This window comes from Anopheles gambiae, chromosome 2, assembly GCF_943734735.2.
Source record: "Anopheles gambiae chromosome 2, idAnoGambNW_F1_1, whole genome shotgun sequence".
In the NCBI taxonomy this organism is placed as follows: domain Eukaryota; kingdom Metazoa; phylum Arthropoda; class Insecta; order Diptera; family Culicidae; genus Anopheles; species Anopheles gambiae.
Genome location: NC_064601.1, coordinates 71,940,217 through 71,950,446, shown reverse-complemented (window position 1 = coordinate 71,950,446; position 10,230 = coordinate 71,940,217). Strand labels below are relative to the sequence as shown.

Here is a 10,230-nt window from a genome sequence, read left to right as displayed (position 1 = left end):
CCCATCGCTAAACAAACGGCCAAAGTGGCACGACGACCAGGTTCAGCTAAAGGAAGGGGATTTGGTGTTTGTAATTGAGGGGGATCAAAAAGAATGGACTAGGGCAGTAGTCGAAGAAGTCCAAGCAGGACGAGACGGGCGGGTAAGACAAGCGATTGTTCGTACAGCAACCGGAAAACAACTAAAGCGACCCACGGTTAAGTTAGCTGTATTAGATGTGGAAATTAAGGAAACCGAAAAGGAGAGAGATATTGCACAGCTAAAGTAGAAAATAGTTTACGGATCGCGAGAGCACATGGAAAAGTGAACACGGTATGACAGCAAGCTTGACGGGTAACCAGTTCACGGGGTGGGGTGTTGCTGCGAGTCGTAAACAAACAGAGAACTGTCACCGCGGCTGACAGCAAAACATTCAGCACTTGCGATCGCGAGAGATTCCACACTCTCACGTACAGAGGGCACTGTAACGGGTTCGGATACAGGGAAGGCGAATGACCTCAGGATCGGGAATCGGGTTCCTCGCCATCGCGATTGCTTCAGTAGCATCACGACAGCGAGCGAATATAGTTGAAAAACTTTTTAAAGGTATACAAAAACCGCGATACAATAAAGTTTCCACCCAAAGCGAAACTCGGTGTTTTAACCATTTTTTGATTCCTACGAAGAAGTGAATACTACAGTGAACCCTCTCTTATTTGAGAGGCGATGGGAATGTCGAATAAGAGGGGTTTTCAAATTACAGAGGTTGAAAGTGAATGAAAGGTCCATACAAACAAGAAAGAGATAGAACATTTAGTAAGCAGCCTTAACTGTTGCTATAGGAAACTGTGCATACGATTGCCAATTTGAGCATACATCATTCAATAACAATGGCAACACCATACACAAATAAGAGGGACACAGATTTCAGAGGTTTTCCAAATTAGAGGAACAAAAATGTACTGGAAATCAAGGGACTGTGCAAAATGTTCAAATAAGAGAGGTTTTTCAAATTGGAGAGGTGTCAAATAAGAGAGGGTTCACTGTATATCCCTACGCGATTAGTTCGGGAGCTAACAACCCCAAAATTCCCTTAATCACATATTCAAACACATTAGAACTGTTTAGAGCCATAGGTAGCAATTCCTTCCAACAGGTCACTGAAAAAGATGTGGAAGATTTTTTTAAACTAAAGCTTCGATATGGCAAAGATCGCCTGAATTTAAAAAATTCTAGCTTTAATCCTTCTAAAATGAATTGAATATGTGGCTAAGGAAATGGTGGGAAGATGACGAATCTTCATTCTGGCTACAATCCGCAAAGAGATTTACGATAAGCAATCAAATCACTTGACTCGTGTATCTTGTTTTTGGCTATAATGATAAAATCATTGGCTTTTTTAAACGTAATGAAAAAGAACAGGAATAGAGCTATACAAAATTGATGTTTAATAATAATAATGTATTATGTACAAAGTTAAAACTTTACTCTGTTAAAGAAGTAATTAAGCTACCTCAACTTATAATGTTTTTTGTATTAAAATGTAATCACAATTAATAAAAATGTTAACTATGAACTCTGTATAAATACTCGTAATATATACAGGATTCTTCTCAGAATATTTCAAACTTTTTTTTCCAATTCACATAAACATTTTTTTTATTGAACATACATCTTACATTTTTCAACATTATTTGTAAATATACAATATTCTTTTGGCAACTTTGAGACAGAGTATTTAGTTATGTGTCTGGATTAAGTCCGACCTTATACCGGGTCTACTGGGTTGCTTAATATCTATAACTTAACCTACTTAACCTACTTAACCTACTTAACCTAGTTAACCTATTTAGCATATTTAACCTGCTCATACCTCATTCTGTTAAAGTGTGTAATAATGGAGTAAAATGTAGTTTAGAACCAGTTCGTATTGTCTTAATAGCTACCATTTTACATTTAATGTCACTTATAGATATGGTGCGAAGCGTTGGTGAAGTATCGTTTTCATATCCGAAAACCAACAATCCCTTAACTGTTTCCTTAACAAAAACCCCTGTCTGACTTGTAAAATTGTGTCATCATTTTTTACTTTAAGTTTCGGATACGTTATACTTTCCTGGTTACTAGCAGTTTCTATATCTCGCAATAATATAATTTTTCCTATAGCTTGATGTAAGCTTCTATAACCAGATTTTACATAGCTATGTTTAATTTTCTGTAGCATACAGGGTTTTCCAATTGAGTTTAGACTAGCAGCATACTTTTTTTGAATTGTCGCAATAGATTATTGACTAACATCCTCTATTTTTGATTACGAGCAGTGGATTATTGACTAGGAGCAATTGATTTCAGCAGACCGGTTGCTGGCGCGGAGTGTCCAGATTGTTTTTATAGGTTATCGGTAGGAAATCTAAAGCAAATTCGGTAATTTTCTGTAAAAATAACTTTTTATTCACTCATAAATTTTATTAAATTCCAATTTTATGGTTGAACGGTCAAAACTTAGAAAAATATTTGATTTTTGGTTAGAAAAACTGAGTTTTAGTGTGTTCAATTGTAAACCGATATTCAATCGAAAATCGATAGAACTACTTCTGGTCACTCTGAAAAACTTGCCTAATCTAGCTTTTGGTTAGGTTATGCCTGTGGGTTAACTACTGCATATTTCAATTCAGCCGTTAAGTGCTTTTGTGTTGTATTGTGCATTCATAAAATCAAAACAATAGCACCAAAAACCTATCAGATAAAATATATCTTATTTTGTGGATGATATATAGCAGTAAAACAAACGCTTTTAGCTGATGAGCGGATGATATTAAATATTATCCACAGATTATTATTCAAGTCGATCTGTCGCACCGGGTATTATAAACGCGACGCTCTTAGGCTGTCATGCAGGGACCTGCTGAAATCAATTGCTCCTAGTCAATAATCCACTGCTCGTAATCAAAAATAGAGGATGCTAGTCAAGAATCTATTGCGACTATTCAAAAAAAGTATGCGGCTAGTCTAAACTCAATTGGAAAACCCTGTATTTTCACAAGCATGCGTCGAAAAAGTTATCAAAGGGCCTAATCTGTCTACCTTTTCGTATACATGAAGCAAAAGATGAACGTTACTAACCAGATGTACACGGTCATAAACAACACTGTAATCCTCTACAAATTGCTTCAATAATGTTCCTGCATATTCCCACTGATCCTTAAATGCCCGAGACGATAACATCGTTATAGCGCAATACAATAATTTAAAATGTTCATATGCTAGTTTTCCTATTCTATCTTGCAAAACCACTATACCTGCGTAATGCAAAAAAAACTACCAAATTCTTTACCTTTCCAAAAGTGCAAATAATTAAGGGACCTAAACTTTCTATGGATTTCTGAAGGCAATAATATGCTGATAAGCTCTTCTGATATTTCAATTATATCCTCTTTGCACCATTTTTTTAAAAGGAGCAAGAGCTCCTTCGACCCAACCTAGCAGAAGTTTGAAAACTATACCTAATTGTATTAAATGTAGTAAATCACTAGTAGCAATACCTTTTATCATGTCGAATCGGTTTAAATCCGTAAGAGGTGTTTTACCTCTCCGGTGGCCTGTAGAACTGGGTTTTTCATCTCGAAATTCCTCATCTGTTCTTGGTGGTGCTTTTGTATCCTCGAAAATAACTTTTTTTTTTATTTTAGGGAAGTTCCACAGCATTTACATTTTAAGCACCCGTGTACTACGTTGTAGTAGCCAACCTCTGCAATAAAATAAAACAATGAAATTAGTACACATTATTAATAAAAGCAGAATTTCATTTGATCAGCCATGGAGAGCTGCTGCATCGAATGAACCGCGTCCCATCTCCGTCATGTTCGTTTTGTCCTGCAATAAACACCCTGGAACACAAATTCGCTGGCTGCAGAAGAGTTGCTGATGCTTGGCAGATTATGCACCAGCGAATTAGCGTTGTAATTTCAGGGTGCCCGTCTTCGTCAACGTTATTGTTCGGTTTGATGCGTTTGCCTGTACTAAATGGCATTAGTGCAGGTAAATGCAGCTTTATCCTAAGTTTGTTTGCGAACTATGTCATCCACATCATTGGAAACAATGATGCTGTGATTGACATAGAAGTTCTGCGTTGTTCATTGTAAATATTAATGTTAAATAGAACCTAAGCACGTTTTTAATAAAACATTTAATATAAAAAAAAACTTACGTTTAATAAATGCACGTGCAGGCGAGTCAGCGATAATAACTCTAACCGAAACAGATATTTTTTTCCCATTCAGAGTCATTTTGTTATCATGTAGCCTATTAAGTTCCTCCACTAAAGGTCTCAGGAAAGGCTCAACATAGGATGGTTTTGAAGTGCCGCAAAATATCCCTACCACCATAACAGGAACATTCGGCATATTGTGCAACTGCATCAGTATAGGCCACATCTGTATAGCGCTGCGGTTATAAATGAGTATTCCATCCACTGAAAGATTCAGCTCAAATTCATCTTCTGATACGTCCACGCCACTAAATAAAAATTAAAGAAAATGATAGTAACATTAGAAATCCATTACTCAACTACTTTAACAATAAATAGTTTACCGGAAATAATGCTGAAAACAACATTCAACGCCTTGGTACCACATTTCACCTCCACCTGGAACCTTAGTTATCTGCTGGCTGACGTTCACCGGAGCTTTCAGTTATGTCCTAACATCCTGCAGAAGAGATGAAAAAGCAGAAAGAGAAGACGCTTTTCGCAGTATTGCAAGTAAACTATTGCTTCCGCTACGAGCAACTTTATTGCGAATCAACCAAGTTCGCAAAGAGTCTCTTAGCTTCGCTCTTTCTGGATCAATTTCCAGGCTCGCCTCCTCCAAAAACTCTCCCGCCAAATACTCTTCCTCCAAATATTTTTCGGCGTCGGTATCTTCGTTGTGGATGGATCCTTCTTCGCTCATATGGTCGTCATCGTCACCGTTTTCGTTCAAATACTCCTCTTCCATAGACGCCATAGGTTCTTCATAGGGGTCACTCATAGCAACATCTAAAACAAAGAATTAGGGAAGATAGGGGCCCTACTAGCAATGAGAATGTAAAAGTGTGCGTCTTTCAGGCGAGGGGCATGTAGAAGCAGGGGGAGACGGTTGGAAATACGCGGAATTACGCGGCGGCGAGAGCGTGTTTTGCTTTCTACACAGTTTTCGCACTCACACAATCACACATGTGTGAATGTGTGCGTTCACTTTCAGCCAGCGCGCTCAGTTTGGTTTTCTCGCAGCGGCTTGCTGGTGTCGGTGTCTCGTTCGCACTAGTGCAGCGAGTGTTCCTCGTGCGTTCCCTTTCTTGCTACCACACAAAATCGTCAGTACAGTTCAAGCCTTCGCAGTGTGAGGCCGCGCGCGTTTTAGCCTAAGTCCCGGGCGCTCGATGTAATTTGAAGTGAAGTGTTGAAGTGTTGTTTATTTCAATTCACATTATTACGGCCTCGGCCGTATTTTCTATTGATAAAGTGTTGTGCGCATTGAAATAAAGCAGCGTTAATCTTTCATAATTCAACATGAATATGTAAATTATGTTGCTTTATTTCAATGATTTTTTTACAGTATTCAACATGAACAACATACAGGCAGTAAAGCGGGTGCTTGAAGTGACGATTTTTTTAAAATATTTATAATAAAAAATATGTGTGGTTTTGTGGCAAGATTGTGGTTAGCGATGTGTGGAACTGTGCCTTAAGTTTCAATAAAGTGTTAAAATATCAAACGAGTTTGATGTAATTAAATTTATTTCGATGCACGCGATTTTATTACGCAGCAAATCAAAGTGAACGAAAGCGCACAGCGCACAACGCGCAACGAAAGAAACGAGGGGGAGGGGGTGTTCAGCGCAGCGCGCAAGTGCGGCAACAGCGCAGCGCAAACCGAAAGAAACGCGAGAGAGCAAGAACAGCTGATCCGCGCATCCAGCGCAGCGCGAGAGGAAAAAACGGGAGGGAGGGGGTATCAGCTGATCAGCTGTTTTGTATCGCGAGAGCGCCCCGTGTAATTTAAAGGCATGCGAGAGAGCGCTGCGCGCGCTCACTCTCAATTCAGAAAAAAATCGCTTCCGCTCGACTATGGCGGCCAATACAAAATCGACCGAACCCCTTCCCCCTGTTTCTACATGCCCCTCGCCTGTAAATTTCGCTCTCTTTGTCTGTCGGGGTAAATGTACCAATAGTGATGCAATTTGTCGCGGTACAGATGTATTTCAATGGATTTAAAGTGTCAGAAAGGACATTTTCTGAATATTTCAACACATAACAGTTGGAATATGTTTTATCTTCGCAATCACAACCATTTTTATCATGAAATACATCAAATTTACGAAAAAATACATATTTTTGTGACTGCTTCGTTGTACCTATAATGGTGGTATGGTTCCTATAGTCGTCGTATTGTGTTCCTATAGTGGTGGTAAACAAAGATGCATAAAAACGGTGTATACTATCAATGAAAATTAGTTTCGAAGCTGTTTTCGTATGAATAGCAAGGATTACTGCCATAATATAGGGTTCTTGCGTAATTTGATCGTAAAAAATGTATAAATTTGATCAATGAAACTATTGACTAAAGTACTGCATCACACCTGTCATCAACCTACACCCGGAAAAGTGTGCTTGATTTGAAGTCAATTTTTCATTCAGCCATATAAGCGAATTTTGGTCTGTTTTTGGTAAATTACCTACATAAAACTCATTTCTGTTGCTTATTTTTAGTGAAAACAGTACGACATGTGAAAAATTTCCTCAAAAAAATCTAAAACGACCTGTTTTTATTGATTTTATAACTATAACCACTATATGAACATGCCTGTTTTGTGTACTTATAATGGCACTATGGTAAAAAACACTCAAAAATGCATAAATATGGTCAAAAGGCAAATAATTTTAGTAAAACAATAACATTTCATAACAGTTATGTTGAAAAACTAGTAATTGCGTGGTTATGTGGTCATTTAGAACGTTAACAGAAAAATGAGTTTCGTTATGAAATCCTAAGGATTTTGGAAAAATGTTGACTCATTTCACAAAATAATGGATTTTTCGATCACTAAGAAACGGAATGGCCCCATTTAACTTTTAAACCCTTTGTAAAAGGCTAAAGAACATTTTACACTAACTTAAATAACTTAATTACTTGTAATTTGCCGTACGAACCGCATTTTAGTGCAATACCACCTCTATTGGTACTACCACCACTATAGGTACATTTACCCTATTAGTTGTTTTTTTATTTAAGATATTATATATATTATATATAAACATATAATCTTTTTTTTTTTATTTCGTCGGACGCCGCATCCGATTTTATCTGTCAAACTAAATGCGTGGTGTTTTATAGGAACAATCTCAACTTAACTTTCCATAATCGTTATATAATTAAAATCATCCAAATAATTGCAATATGATACGAAAAAGCGTTTTACAGCACGTGCGATAAAATCGTATGCGATGAAGCACATTCACGGCCCTCATTCCCTCCATCGCGCTATCTCTTTCTCGCGTGTGGTCAATGCTCACGAGCTGTTGTGGCGCTTAACAAAGCCGTTAACAAACATTGCGGCGATGAAGTTTCATTGTCACAAATCAGCCTAAACAAGCGCAATGAGTTCAACCGCTGCAATGTAAAAATGACTACGAAATCGCTAGCTCACGCAGGAGGGTTTGCTGTGCAACGCGCAGAACCTTAATTCCCATTAACACGTTCAGCCTGGCGCTGTTTCTCATCATCTTTCCTTTCCGCCGGCATCTATCCAAGCGATTCATAACGCTCCTAAGTGGTAAGGAAAATAGAATATGAAGTAGCCTTCTACTTCCCGTTCAACTTTGGTTGCTTAAAATCAGAAGAATGTAGAACATTTGTATTGTATATGGAACACTCTATGTATGAACGGTGATGATTGTCATCGCTCCTGACGTGACGCAACCTGGATGCCGTCCGAATGCACCCCGACCTGGCATCAACTAAAAGAGCTCTAGATGAATCAGCGTCATTGGCTCGTGAAATTCCACTCTTTTATTCTCCTCATTATTACATTCTTTTCAATAAAGTAAATTCAAAACGTAAAAATGTGGGTTCCAGGAAAGAGCAAAAAAATCTCGAGTGTACACACACACACACGCGCAACGACACACGCGCTTGCGTTCTCTGTTCTACGCCCCGCCCCCCGCTCATTCGCCCAACAGATCTATTTTTAAATCATCACTTCCATCGACGGCGGTCGATGTGACGATGTGTGTCGTCGCGTGTGTGTTGTCGATTTGGTCAGAAAAACTTTTCTTTCACTCCAAATCTCTGACTTGGAGTGTCATCGTTCCGATTGAACCATCGCGACTTTGATCAGTGCGCGCGGTTAAAACGACCATTTGTATTGTGTTGTACGTAGCGTGCGCGCCAAAATTTTAAGAGTGCGCGGAGAGTGAAGGTTGGTTTTTGGAGATGGGGGAATGAGATACAGAGACAAATTTCGCTGCAGATTAACACATACATTCTCACTGCACGGAATACATTCTGAACTGCGAATACTCAGTTCTGAGAGAATTTACTTGAGCGCTCGTGCATGATTGCAAGCAAGCGTGGTATAGAGGATAGAGGGAGACAAACGATTATTTTGCTCCAAGCTTTCTACTTTTGTCTCGTTGGATAGAACGCAAGTTGATTGTGTTGGGTAAGGGCGGTGGCAACGCTTTTTCGCATGCGATTTTATCGGACGGCCTGTAAAATTTTTAAATGGGATTTGACAGATAACGTCGGACGACGAAATCGCACGTCCGACGTTATCTGTCAAATTCCATATAAATCTCGTCCGATAAAATACCATCCGATCAGCGTTGCCACCGCCCAAACCGTCACATCTCTTCTCAACAAGTTTCGACATCTTGGTTGAAACGTCAGTTGTCAAATGTCACTTTGTGTATTAGCCTCACTTTGTCTTGTGAACGCAACAATAAAGCACGCGGATTGTCCCGAAATATACAACAGAATGTGAAACAAGTTATAATCCCTTCTCGTTACCGTTAACTTGTCTAGGAGGGGAGTACTGTGGCAACCTTGCGTATTACTGCAACGCACTGTAAAGTGCCGAAAACTTTTAACCTTTGTAAGGTTCCGTACACACCTTTACGCTTCCGTGTCTATTGCGAAACTAATACGCGTTCCTCTATTAACACTAATACTACAAACTTATACTAACTACGCTATGTAAGGATCATTACACTACTACCACGAAATCTTCCAGTTGAATTTGTACAGAATAAAATTAAGTCAGTCTTATCTCGCAATCTATCTCGATCACATCTCTTTCCCCGTTAAATTCCTACAAATCGAAAGAACGCGCTAAAGATGTTTAATTGGTGCTAGCAATAGGCTTAACTATGATCCAAAAAAATGGAGATATTCTTAACATATGTTGTGCATTGCACAACATATGCATTCAGAACAACATTGAATGGCAACATGACATTGAAGAAATGTTAACAGCATTTAACGAATAAAATATCTTCAACTGGGATATTATAAGAAAACCTGTAGAGTATTCTATATATACACCCGTTCTTTATTTTTTCTTGCCAGGTACTGAATCTTAGCCTGCACTCTCCGATCTTTTACCCATATACCATATAAAGTACTGTAGTTTTAAAATAAAACTTCTCTGGTGTACGTTGATTGTTTGCCACACATTCAGTAAAAAGGGATTTATTAAATTCTATTCGTTATTATTCGCTGTGAAATGTTTAATTATTTTGTTTTTGTTTTTAAGCTAACAATGCAAAACTTATTTCTTATTCCTTATTTTCTAGAGCTAGTTTAAGCTCATTTTTTTTTGTTTGGCTATTTCTTGTTGAAATTCGAATTTGCGATTTTCTAAGTCCAACGTTTTGATGGCTACATCGCGCCTTAACTCTAAATCTTTTTTCTTAAAATCTTACTCTTCTTTCCTTAATTCTAGTTCCTTTAACTTTAATTCATACGTTTTTTCTTTAATTTTGTTGTATCTTATTTGCTCAAACAATCTAAGTTGATCGAGGGATTTTTTAGTTTTTGTAGGAGTGGCATCGTTTGATTCTTCCTCATCAATTATTTGTTCCATCTCTTCAGCATGGACCAAATTGTTTACAAGAGGAACCTCTTTGACCACTTCGGTAGCCATGGCAACAACAGGTGCACATTGGTTTACACCCATCACATCACAGCTTGTTCCTGAAGCGGTCACTTCCAT

At 38.3% G+C, this 10,230-nt stretch overlaps 1 pseudogene; it reads right to left on the bottom strand.

Annotated features, from left to right (window-relative positions):
- Positions 1-2,208: 2,208 nt before the first annotated feature.
- LOC133391574 (uncharacterized) lies at positions 2,209-5,035 on the bottom strand (annotated as a pseudogene).
- Positions 5,036-10,230: the final 5,195 nt, after the last annotated feature.